The sequence below is a fragment of the Somniosus microcephalus genome, chromosome 10 (assembly GCF_052327205.1).
Source record: "Somniosus microcephalus isolate GS21.2 chromosome 10, FLI_Smic_1.0, whole genome shotgun sequence".
Classification (NCBI taxonomy): domain Eukaryota; kingdom Metazoa; phylum Chordata; class Chondrichthyes; order Squaliformes; family Somniosidae; genus Somniosus; species Somniosus microcephalus.
Window position 1 is genome coordinate 42,700,544 of NC_140996.1, and position 13,339 is coordinate 42,713,882.

Consider the following 13,339-nt stretch of genomic DNA (forward strand, 5'->3'; position numbering starts at 1 on the left):
ATGGAAATAACTGATGGGATATAAATGTGTGTAGCACGGTGGCATAGTGGTTAGCACTGTTGCCTCACAGCGCCAGGGACCCAGGTTCAAATCCGGCCTCGGGTGACTGTCTGTGTGGAGTTTGCACATTCTCCCTGTGTTTGCGTGGGTTTGCTCCGGGTTCCTCCCACAGTCCAAAGATGTGCGGGTTAGGTTGATTGGCTATGATGAAAATTGGCCCTTAGTGTTAGGGGGGATTAAATACGTAGGGTTACGGGGATAGGGCTTGGGTGGGATGGCTGTCGGTGTAGGGACTGGGTGCTTGGGTTTGGATGATCAGCCATGATCTCGTTGAATGGCGGAGCAGGCTCGAATGGCCTACTCCTGCTCCTATCTTCTATGTTTAATACAATGCTCAATTTTAGCACAAAATCTTATTGACACTCCAGTGCAGTACTGAGGGTCAGCTTTATTGTTGGAAGTGCCGTTTTTCAGATGAGCAGTTAAACCGCAATTTCATCTTCCTTCTCAGGCGGATGTAAAATATCCCATTGCACTATTTTGAAGAAGAGCAGGGGAGTTCTCCCAATGTCCTGGCCAATATTTATCCCTGAACCAACATCAGAAAAGCAGATTATCTGGTCAATATCTCATTGCTGTTTGTGGGAGATTGCTGTGTGATCATTGGCTGCTGAGTTGTGTACATTACAACAGTGACTACACTTCAAAAGTACTTCATTGATTGTAAAGCATCTTGGGACACCTTTAGATCGAGAAGGACACTATATAATTGCAAATTCTTTCTTTCTTTCCTGCACACTTAAAAATTGACTTTTGATGGCAGTACAAGCTTTGGTATAAATTTGATTAGTGAAAGCGAAGAGCTGTCAAATTTTGTATAATTGACAGAGTGAGATGGGCTCACTAGTAGTGGGGAGCCTTGCCCTCCGGCTGTGCGGTTCAGGAAATGGGCAGAAAATCATGAGCTGCGTGCCCACGAGTTTCCAACCAGTGCGGCTGGCCGACAAGGCTCCCCACCGGAAGCACGTGTTCATAAAATTGCCCCAAGATATCATAGAGGGTCAATACAAAATAAAATTGAATTATTTTTGTGGTATCTTGAGGGGGCCATAGATGGAGACGGATACAGGTTAACTCCGTAACATGGTTTAATCAACACTTGCACATAAAAGCTTCTGCCATGAGGCATCAAACACAAAGTGTACAACAAGTACAGACCAGACTTAACTCAGGAGACCAATTGCCACAGCACCACCTGGTGGATCAGGTTACTCATAACCTCCCAGGTTACTACACTCCTCCCCCCTTAAGATTGCCATATGCAATTCTTAAACAATAACCCTTACTAGGTACTATGTTTTAGTTAACCAGTATGCTCTAACCATGGTTAACCCCTGACTAATTTAACAGGTTTGTATAAGTCTTTCTGGTTTCTTGTGAATCCTTTGTGAACGTCTTAATTCCATTTGTGATGGTTTCTCAGATTCACTCGCACTTGAGATTGGAGTTGTCTCTGATGTTGGTTTTACTCTGTCCCGCTGCGGCCTGGCAGTACCAGTGTCCACTGGCACCTTATAAGCCGTGCTGGGTCCTGGAACAGCCTCCTCTACTGCCCTTTGTTCCATCTGAGGCAGTTCCCCCGGCTGCCGGCTGAAAAGCTGATCCACATGCCAACAAACCCCTTGACCATCCCCTAGTAACACGAAGTACGACACAGGTCCTGTAATGTCCTGGATTAGTCCTGGTATCCATATAGGTCTACAGCCGAAGTTCCGGGTGTACACAGAGTCCCCTATGGCAAAATGGCGAGCTTTAGTATGTTTGTCATGGTACGCTTTTTGGTTTGTTTGTTTTGTCTCAACCTTGCTTTTGAGATCTGGGTGTATCAGGTCTAACGTGCACTGCAACTTTCTCCCCATCATCAACTCAGCCGGAGAAAGCCCCGTGGTAGCTTGGGGTGTTATACGATAACTAAACAAGGCTCTATTGAGCTTGGTCTCCAGGGTGTCACCTGAGCTCTTCCTCATGAGCTCCTTAAAAGTCTGCACGACTCGCTCGGCTAACCCATTTGAGGCTGGGTGATATGGAGCCGAGGTGACATGTGTGATTCCATTCCTTACCATGAATTCTTTGCTCCCTTCACTAACAAAACACTGTGCATTGTCGGATACAATCATTTCTGGAATACCATGCATGCTGAAGCTGTTCCTGAGACAATCCAGTGTGGCATCAGTCGTTGCAGAGCTCACTGGATAAACGTCGATCCACTTTGAGTGAGCGTCTACCAGCACCAAAAACATTTTGCCCATAAAAGGCCCTGCATAGTCTATGTGAATTCTCCTCCAGGGTTTGCTGGGCCACTCCCAGGGATGAAGTGGTGCCCCGGCAGGTGCTTTCCTCTGTTCCTGACATATAGTGCATGACGTTACCTTTGACTTAATTTCAGCATCCAAGTTAGGCCACCACAGGTAGCTCCTAGCCAGTCCTTTCATTCTAGTCATTCCTGGGTGCGATTGATGCAATTGTTCCATCAAAGTAGAGCGCCCCGCTCTGGGACTATGATGCGTGCTCCTCATAGCACACATCCCTCTTGGACACTGAGCTCGTGCTGAACTCCAGTCCCTCATGGTGATCTGGCCAGCCTTTCAACACATACTCACGGACCCTTGACAGAACGGGGTCCTTGGCTGTCCAGCCCTGGATTTGCACTGAAGTCAGCAGGGGACTGATCTCCTGATCCAGCATCAGGAAGTGCTCCTCAGGGGAAGTACTGCAAGGAGATTTTGAGAGGGGCAGGCGGCTGAGAGCAGCAGCGTTCCCATTTTCCTTGCCGGCTCTGTACGTGATCACATATTCATAGGCTCTTAGTATTACTGCCCATCTCATTATTCTCTGTGATGCCATTTGAGGCACCGCTTTCATCTCATTCAGTAAGCTAATAAGAGGCTTGTGGTCAGTACTGATTACAAACTTCCTCCCATATATGTACTTATGGAATTTCTTTACTCCAAATATAATGGCTAACCCCTCTTTATCAAGCTGTGAATAGTTCTTTTCCGCAGCTGTGAGCGTGCGTGAAACAAATCCGATGGGCCTTTCCGCTCCATCCGGCATGCGGTGGGCCAACACTGCCCCCACTCCATAGGGTGATGCATCGCAGGACATTATCAGCTCCTTCTTCTCGCCATAATGCACTAACACCCTGCTGGACTGAAGTAGCTCCTTTGACTGCTGAAACGCTTTCGCTTGCTCTGGCCCCCAACGCCATGGCTCCTCCTTTCTCAGCAGTTTGTGCAGGGGTGCCAGCAGCATCGATAAGTTTGGAAGAAACTGGTTATAATAATTCAGGAGCCCTAGATAGGCTTTCAGTTCAGTCACTGAGGTGGGTGCAGGTGCATCCTGCACTGCCCGCACTTTCCCTGGTAATGGATGGAGGCCTGTGGCATCCACCCTGTTAAATCTGTGAGTTGTTCAAGTAATTAATACTCAGACTTAATCAGTAACAATAAAACAGGTCTTTACTGGTTGGAGGTAGGGACTACACGTAGGTCTTTACTTCATGCCCACAGGCGGGAACTGAGGGGGATCAGTACCCACAGTACTATTTATACCCCTATGGCCAGGAGTGGTACTGCGTATCACTACGCCCAACAAGTAGTGCAGTCCTGTCCATAGGTTCAAAGTAGCACACATATTACATACACAACATTCCTCCCTTCCTAGCTTTACAGTCATCTCCCCATTTAACATAACGTAATAACATATATACATATATAACTTCAGGTTTACATAACAGAATAACATAGATACATAGATAACTTCATGTCAAAACAGATCACAGATTCAGTCTCTGCGGAAAACAGTTCACAGATTCAATCTCTGTGGTGGAGTCGGTTCACGTTGCTGGAGTGACTCATTCAATAGTCCTTCCATGGATTTAACAGTTTGAACTTCCGAACTGAATTGGCTCCGTTCGGAGGGACCATGTGTGTGATCTGGTAGAGGTAATAATGGTTCAGATGGGTCATCTTCTGTTTCGACTTTTCCTTTTCTGCTTCTTGGAGACTCTCTGGGCTCCACTGTCAGCTGCCAGCTGCATGCGCAGTTCCTCCTTCTCTCCCTCCTTTTTCCGTAGTAGAGCCACCTTCTCCCGATGTTCCGTAGACTTTCGGTGCTCCTCCATGATTTCTGTATGGTGGGAGTCGAAGTTACAAGTTGGGCAGGACAGGACATAGTAATATTCGGTGTCGTCCTGATCTAGGCCAGCGAGAGGGTCTTCTATTTCCTCCATACCCAGCTGGGCGTTAGCCAGCTTTTGTTCCAAGTCCAGACATCTTTCCTGAAGAGACTTCTTCATGCGTACCTCTTCATCCAGCTTTTTCTGGGCTTTCAGCAAGTCGTTTATTAATGACCTCATTTGAGATTTTACTACTTCAACTTCTTTTGGAGATTGATTGATCGGACTATTCAATCCCTCTACCGGAGCAGCTGTTTCAGCGGTCTGTTGTTCTACGTTGACGTGAGTCAGCGTACTTTTGGCATCCAAGGGCTGCTCTGTTGCAGTCATCTCAGTCTGTGTTGCCACCTCAGCTCTTCCAATAACCTTTGAGAGCTCCGAACCCCTTTCGTTTGAATATTGAAGTTCGTGTTCAAGTTTTTCCCATTTCAGAGTCCTGTCCTTCAGCATATGCAGGAGTTGGCTGACCGTTAACTCCTCTGACATCAGACGTTTTGTGTGCTCCTGCTCCATTTTCTCCATCAGCTGCTTCTGTTGTCTTTCCAGATTCTCCAACTCTATATCAAAGAACTCTTTCGTTGCATTCAACTCTTGCTCACAACGGCGAAGCATTTGTTCTAATTGCTGTTGTAGTTTGAAATGGAGTTGAGTTCGAGCCCGGTGTCCCTCAGAAATGGGCACATCAGTAGACTTGCCAGACTCAGAATCCACAGTTAAACTATGTTGTTGTTGCTCAGTGGAATTCTGTGCTGAAACTTTGTCTTTTGCACCTGAGTTGGGCTGACCATCATCCGTTCCAGAGTCTGGGCCGACTATCTTCACCGAGTTCTCAATCGTTATTGTTTGTAGGAAATGCCAGTCCATCATCATTTTCCTAATCCACTCCCGTCCTAGTAGTGGAGAACCTCCTTCAGATATCACATATAAGTCCATTATTTGACTGTCTTCGCCCTTGTGGACCACTGCAACCTCTATTTTCCCGATGGGGTACACTCTTTGCCCCGTGTATGTTTCCAATATAATCCCCGTATACTGTAGGGGAATATGTTGGAATAACTTTCCGTAATCTTTCTTATTTATGACCGTCAATGCCGATCCAGTGTCCAATTCCAGTTTTACTTGGACTCCTTCTATCTGAAGAGTGACCCAAATTGTCTGGAGGTCTGCACCCTTACCAGCGTTGAGTACTCTTAAGCTAGCCAGTTCATTACAGCTTAAGCTAGCCAGTTCATTACTGCTAGCGTCTGAATCAGACTCCTGTTCGGTCACCTTGTGTACCTTTGCGTATTTTCCTTGCGGTGACTTCTTGTTGCTGGTCTTCTTCCCTGACCTGCATACTCTAGCTATATGTCCAAGCCTACCACAAGTTCTACATTCTTGGTTTTTAAACCAACACTGGTTCTGATCATGCGTTGTCTTTCCACAACGATAACATTTGCCAGAACTCACACCCAATTTGTGTGCACTGAGCTCCGGTGACCGTAGCTGCATTACTGCCGTGCCTCTCGCTGCGGCTTCGTGTGCTGCTGCCATAGTGACCGCCTTCTCAAGCGTCAGCTCATTCTCCTCGAGCAGTCGCTTTTGTGTATCCTGTTTAAATAAACCACACACAAATTTGTCTCGTAGTGCATCTGTCAGTCCCGTTCCAAACTGGCAATATTTCGCTAATTTACGCAATTCCAGCAAATAATCAGCATTGCTTTCATGCTGTAGCTGCCTTCTGTCATAAAATTTAAATCGTTCCGCTAGCATCAGCGGCGTGGGGTTTAGATGATCTTTCAGGACAGTAACAATCTCATCGAACGTCTTATCCGCCGGTTCATCTGGTGATAACAGGTGTTTCAATTGCCCGTATGTCTTCGCACCCATTAAATTTAATAATGTTAGAGCTTTATCTTGGTCACGAATTTTATTGGCCTTACAATAATTTTTTACTCTTTCAACATATATGGCCCAATCTTCGAGGTCACTATCAAAGGTGCTAATATTCCCGTGCTTAGGCATTGTAGATTTGCAATTTCTCAGATTTTCTTTTCTTTACTTGTTATCAAAGATGGCGGCTTCCCGCTCTTGCCGTCGTCCTCCGCCCACAAAATGGCGGTTTTCCCGCGCTTGGCGGTCTTCACCCGTCCCCCGACGCCGTCTCCCTTCAGCCCCCGAGTGCGACCCTTATCTTCGCCGCGATCGCCCGAGTGCGGCCCTTATCAGCGGATGCGATCGCTGGATTGCGAAGCGGCTCTCGGCTCTTATCAGGAGATGCGATCGCTCTGTTGAAACGCCTCCCGCTCGAAGCGGCTCTCGCGCCCTATTCCTCCAGCTCCCCCAGCCCCATTCGTGCGGTCGACTGCCTGTCGCGTCGCTGCCCGGCTCAGACAACGGCTTACCCACCACCAAGCTGGAGAAGAAGCTGACGGTCGCCGATGGAGGCTCCGAGGTCAGGATGTCTTCCAGTGGGGTGGAGAGGGTGGAAACCTCTCTGCAACGTCCTGGCTGTGGACGAAGCTGCCGTGGAGTGACTGCCGCAGGGTCCGAATCAGACTCGTCGCCAGTGTTAAATCTGTGAGTTGTTCAAGTAATTAATACTCAGACTTAATCAGTAACAATAAAACAGGTCTTTACTGGTTGGAGGTAGGGACTACACGTAGGTCTTTACTTCATGCCCACAGGCGGGAACTGAGGGGGATCAGTACCCACAGTACTATTTATACCCCTATGGCCAGGAGTGGTACTGCGTATCACTACGCCCAACAAGTAGTGCAGTCCTGTCCATAGGTTCAAAGTAGCACACATATTACATACACATCACACCCGATGTCCCAGGAATGTAACTTCCTTCTCCATGAAACTATACTTACTCCATTTCAGGCATAGCCCTGCCTCTTCCAGCCGCTGTAGCGCTTTATCCAGTGTTTTTACGTGATCCTGATCGTCACTTCCTGTTAGCAGAATATCATCTAAGTACACGGCCACCTTTGGAATGCACTGCAAAATGCCCTCCATAGTCCATTGGAATATTGCTGGGCTAGAACTGACACCAAATGGTAACCTGGCATACGTGAACAGCCCCTTGTGCGTGTTCACCGTGACAAACTTTTTGATTCTTCATCTAGCAATATCTGCTGATACTCATGACTCATGTCCAGTTTGCTGAATCTTTCTCCCCCAGCGAGCGATGTTAACATGTCCTCCATTCTCGGAATGGGGTACTGTTCCAGTGATGATAATCTGTTCACTGTTAACTTATAGTCACCACACACCCTTACGTTACCGCCGGGCTTCAATACCGGGACTATTGGTGCCGCCCAGTCTGAAAATGTCACTCGTTCTATTACTTTGTCCTTTAGCAGGCGATCTAGTTCCGCCTCAACCTTGGTTTTCATTGCAAAAGGTACCAACCTTGGTTTAAAGAAACGAGGCGTGGCATCACTGGCTACATGAATCTTGGCTGTGGCTCCCCTTAAGGTGCCCAGTTCGTCCTTGAACACTAACTCATGCTTCATCAGCACTTCTTGCAGTGCCTCTGTACTATCCTCCATTTTATTCATTGCTTGCCAGTCCACACTCAACTCACTGATCCACCCTCGCCCTAACAGGTTTGGCCCTGACTCTGCTACCACTACCACCATAAACCCTTTGGTGACTCCTTTGTGTTCCACTTGTACTTCGGCCGCCCCCAAAATGTCCACCTTCTGTCCTGTGTAGGTTTTGAGACTAATGGGGCATGTACCTAGCCCTGGTACTTTTGCTTCCCCCCATAGCTTGGCATACTCAGTCTGCGACATTATGGTTACACTACATCCGGTGTCAATCTCAAACTTTACTTGACCTCCATTCACTATCAAATATTGAGTGAGAGGGGGTACGTTGGGCCTTGAAGTGTCTATACTGTTTATAGTGAAAACCTCCTCACTAGACTCACTAGACTCTTCCTCCTCTTGTATGTAATTTGCCCGCTTTGTGTACTTCTTCCTCCCCCCTTTAGCATGCTTTGCCCCTTTAGCACTGCTTCTCTCACTCACTGCCCTTTTACAGACTTTCTTTAAGTGCCCTATTTTTCCACAGTTGTGGCACTTTGCCTTTGCAAACCTGCAGTTCTTTGCATAATGGCTCATCCCGCCACATCGGTAGCAATCCCCAACCCCGACTGGTGGACTTTTCGCGCCAGCTTCCATCTTGAAAACAGCTCCTCCCACTGGCTTACTCCATTTCTCCTTGCTCATACTGTTTAAGTCCTTAATGTCCTTGTTAGCCGTCTCCATGGCTTGTGCTTTTTTAAGTGCCGCCTAAAATGTTAATCCTTCTTCTGACAGCAACCTTTGCTGTATACTGTCGTCGTTAACTCCGCATACTAGTCTGTCCCTTAACATGACTGTGAGCGTATTTCCAAAATTACAGTCCTGTGCGAGCTTCCGAAGCTCCTCCACATACTCAGTAACGCTTTCTTCCGGCCTCCTAATCCTCGAATTGAATTTCCATCTCTGTACTATTTCACTAGGTTTTGGATTGAAATGATTCTTTAGTAGACTCACCAACTCGTCAAAAGATTTTTCTCCTGGCTGCTCCGGGCTCAGCAGATTCCTCATCCGTGTATAGGTTTGCGCTCCCACACAACTCAGTAAAATGGCCCTTTTCTTTTCAGCACTGTCCACCTCATTTGCCATAAAGAAATGTCTCAGTATTTCACAATACTCCTCCCAAGACTGCGACTTGCTGTCAAAAGGTGCCACGGAGCCTACCGTTCCTGCCATCCTTGGAGTCCGGTCACTTCAGCCAAAAAAATCGAACTCCGTTTCGACTCCCGCGGCCTAGTCTCGTGCTTTTCCGACTAGATTGCTAACCAACCCGAGCACCTCTTCCGAATACTCCATAACTATGACTGATCCACCAAAACTTTTCCATCCTTTATTCTCGTCGCCATATGTGGTATCTTGAGGGGGCCATAGATGGAGACGGACACAGGTTAACTCCGTAACATGGTTTAATCAACACTTGCACATAAAAGCTTCTGCCATGAGGCAGCAAACACAAAGAGTACAACAAGTACAGACCAGACTTAACTCAGGAGACCAATTGCCACAGCACCACCTGGTGGATCAGGTTACTCATAACCTCCCAGTTTACTACAATTTTTATGATACATTATCCAGAAACAGAGAATGAAGGGGAGAGGGGAGGAAAGCATCTGCACATGCATAATGCCTGTAACTTCACTCTCTTCATGAGAAACAATATGCTCCACATCACTATTAATATCATTTAAATATACATTTGCAGTCCCATGACTTGCACACTCAGGTTTGTAAAATAATTAAGTATGTTCTTATTTTATAAGTTAAATGGAGACGCAGCCAAATATAATGTGATTACCACAGCAACATCCAATCAGAAAAGTTGTCTGTCTTGCAGAAGACGTTAAAGCATTCCCTCATCAGCCAATCTAATCACACTCATATTCCTCTTCAATAATTATGGATGGGAAATGTAAAAGTTAATGGCAGAGAATGTTAATTTATCAAAAGACTATTTTTAATAAGATCTTTAAATGGCGTTGTAGTGCAGCAGTGAGATAACTGTGCAAGGTTGGGCATGAGCAAAATATAGGGGAAGATCCCCTCTGCTCAATGTGTAACAAAGTCATTAGCATGTTTATGAGGAATCAGTTTATAATCATGTTACACAAAACCCACAGAGAAAATCTCCACCCCCCCTCCACCATGTTACAGGCTATACCGATTTCTTCTTTAAATCTACTCCAAGTAGCTTTTACTGCATCAAGATGAGTTATAATGATTTCTAATTAAAATTCAAAATTCAAAGGCCAGGAATTGTCACTCAGTCACTCCTTGGATCACTGTCCAAGATGCATTTTTTAAAAGTTGCTATTTTTAAAGCTATTGTACATAAATTAACCATTCTATGGAAAAGCAAGCTTGGTTCTATTATGACTATTAAAAAATAAATCATTTGGTTTAATTCCGCCTTTCTTTTAGATAGCACTTGGATAATAATTACATATTTTGAAAAATCTATATCAATCAGGTCCATTCACTTCAATCTCAAGAATCACTTCCTTAAAAAAAGTTAAGTGCATTATAATTACATAATAAATTCCTTGCATCATTCTAAACCTCTCACTGATGGAAGGAACTGCAGTTTAAGCTGGATAAGTATGGGAACTGAAACTGGCATATTTCAGATATCTGTCCAGTTTCTTATAGTTTAATTAGTCAGAATGATCCTGAAATCTTTGGAAGGTAATATAACAACTCACATGTAGATAGCCTGCCAGAGTCACGAGATAATGGGTTGTTCCAAACTATAGACTGTCAATTGCCTACACTATGCTGCTCAAAAAACAAAACTACATATTTGGAATTGCTAACTCATCAGAGTTCTTAATTAACTGAATAATCAGATACAGCATTATAATCAGATATACTATCAGGCAATGGGAAACGAATCGTCACTGTGAATTATTGCAAATTCTCTCTAATTTCATCAGAGCAATTCTACTTCTATGAGGAGAATATTTTAAATTGAACGCATGCACCCATCAGCCAGTAAATCGATATCAGTATTGCTTTTGCACAGACATATTGTATGATATTACTTTTAGATTAATTACATAGTATACAGGTGCAGTCACATGCCTGCTGTGGCCTGGCATGGTGCTTCTGCCAGTAACAACACAAGAACAGAAAATAGCCAACTGAACTTGGAAGAGGAGGGTTAATTTATCAAATGGCAACCTCTAGGTAACATGCTTAATATGCGTGTACAACATATCACTGCATGATTGTGTTAGGCAGGCATTAACCCATTTTAAATAAACACGTTGGCCGCGATTTCGCCTATCGAGGCGGGTCCGGGGCGGCTGGGGTTGGTGGCAGGCTCTGTGAAAAGAATTGTACATTGTATGGGCTTGTTAAGCCTGCTCAGTGCGTTTCCCGACCCATTGAAGGAAGCGGGTCTGATGATGTCATTTTGGTGACGTGTCATCAGCCGGTTTCCTTAAAGGGACCACGCCCAAATTTAGATCGACAGTTCTGCTGTCAGTGTTGAGATGCTGAGATGCTGCAAACACTGACAAGCACTGCACAGAGGTGCACGGCTGCACCCAGGCTCTCCCATGACTCCCTCCATATTGAAAGTTACCCAAAATTGACATTGGCATGGAGATTTTTAATGCTGTCATAAGTTTGTTTCAGTTCCATCATATTGCAAAAATACTTATTAAAATTATGAAATCATTGCTGTAGGACATCTTTGTTGCAAATTCTAAGAGGAGTGAGTTATTTTTTGTAAAGTTGTATTTCTTGGTTTCTTAACTTGTTTGAAATAAGAGATCACAGCTTGCTGATTCATTATGACAGCTCTCAATTAAATGACCACATGTGACAGATTTTGGCCTAGAAATTTGGTTGTTTGCGCCAGCGGTTAGCGCCTAAAGAGACCGAGAATTGGGGCGTTACCTAATGTTGGGGCGGGCGCAATGAAGATAGTGACAACTCCCATATTGACTATACATTTAACGCCTGCGCTAAGTGTTTGCGCGCGCCCGCGAGCGCAAGCAAATAATGACATCATTTCATGGTGCAACGCCTTTTAGGGGCGCCTGAGCAGATATTGGGTGGCGCCCGGAGCCTTAACGCCTAGCGCTATTAGTGACAGTTCGAAGGAGCATTAGCAGGCCCTTCTCGGAGTCGGGGGGCGCTATTTAAAGGGGACAGCTCTAGTATAGAAGCTTCAGCCACTTGGCCTGTTCATTGCGATCGTTGGTGGAGAGAGTTGGAGAGCTACTGTGGAGCAGAGTTTTTGGATTTTAGCATTAGAGTACTTGAGACCCTCAAACCTGTCCGGAGCAGTTGGAGCACTAGACCTAACAGCCTTTTGACCAACTGGCATCGGACTGGGAGATGCTTTGGAGGGCGACGGGCTCCTGGCCGAACACTATGAAGGGGCAGAAAGACGGCGGGAGAGAGGGCCGGGATTGGCCAGAAGGAGGAGGGGCAATGGAGGTTGCCCAATCCGAGGGTATGCTGTGAGGGTCTTTAGGGGTCATACCTTGACATGTCGGAGGAGCAGTGTGTGCGAAGGCTCCGAATCGGGATGGACGTTGTTACTGAGCTGTGCCACCTGCTTACTGAGGATCTGCAGCCGCGTCAACGGTGCATGACCTCTCTGTCGGTGGCCGCTAAACTGACTGTTGGTCTCAATTTTTATGGCAACGGATCCTTACAGTGAGCCATTGGGGACATCGCGAATATCTCTCAGGTTGCAGTCCACTGCTGCATCCGGCAAGTTACAGCTGCACTTTATAGGCGAAGGCGTCAATTCATCACCTTCCCTCTGACCCTGGAGAAGCAGGCGGAGGAGGAGGAGGAGGAGGAGCATGCGGACGAGGAGGAGGAGGAGCAGGAGGAGGAAGATGGAAGGGCTCCTGAAAGTGGAAGGGCCATCCGTCACTGGCTCATGAGGAGTCGTCTCGAGGCCCCTCTGGCGGAATGATGAGTGTCTTAACTGCTGCGCACTTTGGATGTTTGAAAGCATCTGAAGACCAGCATCACTGTAATTATTCACGTACACCATAGCACATTTAAACTTCTCTTTATTGTCACAAAAGTCTTTCATTGCAGCAAAACAACGTCATGTCAACAGAAACCATAACAAACAAAATAACAGTGAACTCTTCGGCAAAGCCGCCAAACTGAACAAACTATTTCCAACAATTCCAACAGGTGAGGGTCTCCTTGATTTTGGCCAAAGAAACATCCCAGGACCTCCCTCTACTGCTGGCCCCTTGATGGAGAATGACTTCTCTTTCGCGCTCGGCCCCTTCCCTCCCTGCTGCTCCTACGTAATTGAACCCCAGTGGTGGGGTGAAGGCTGGGGGACGCCTGCTGACTGTCTGGAAGCGCAGAAGCCCCTGAGGGATGGCCTGGCTGACCTCTGGGCTTGGAGGGTGCGGACGCAGGATGCTTGATCTGAGCATGGCTGGAAGCAGTGTGCACTGCAGGTGGTGGCAGCTGCACTGCAGACGTGCCAGCGCTGGCATGTGGAATGGTCACCTGCCGAGAGAGGACACCTGCACCATTGTCGGAT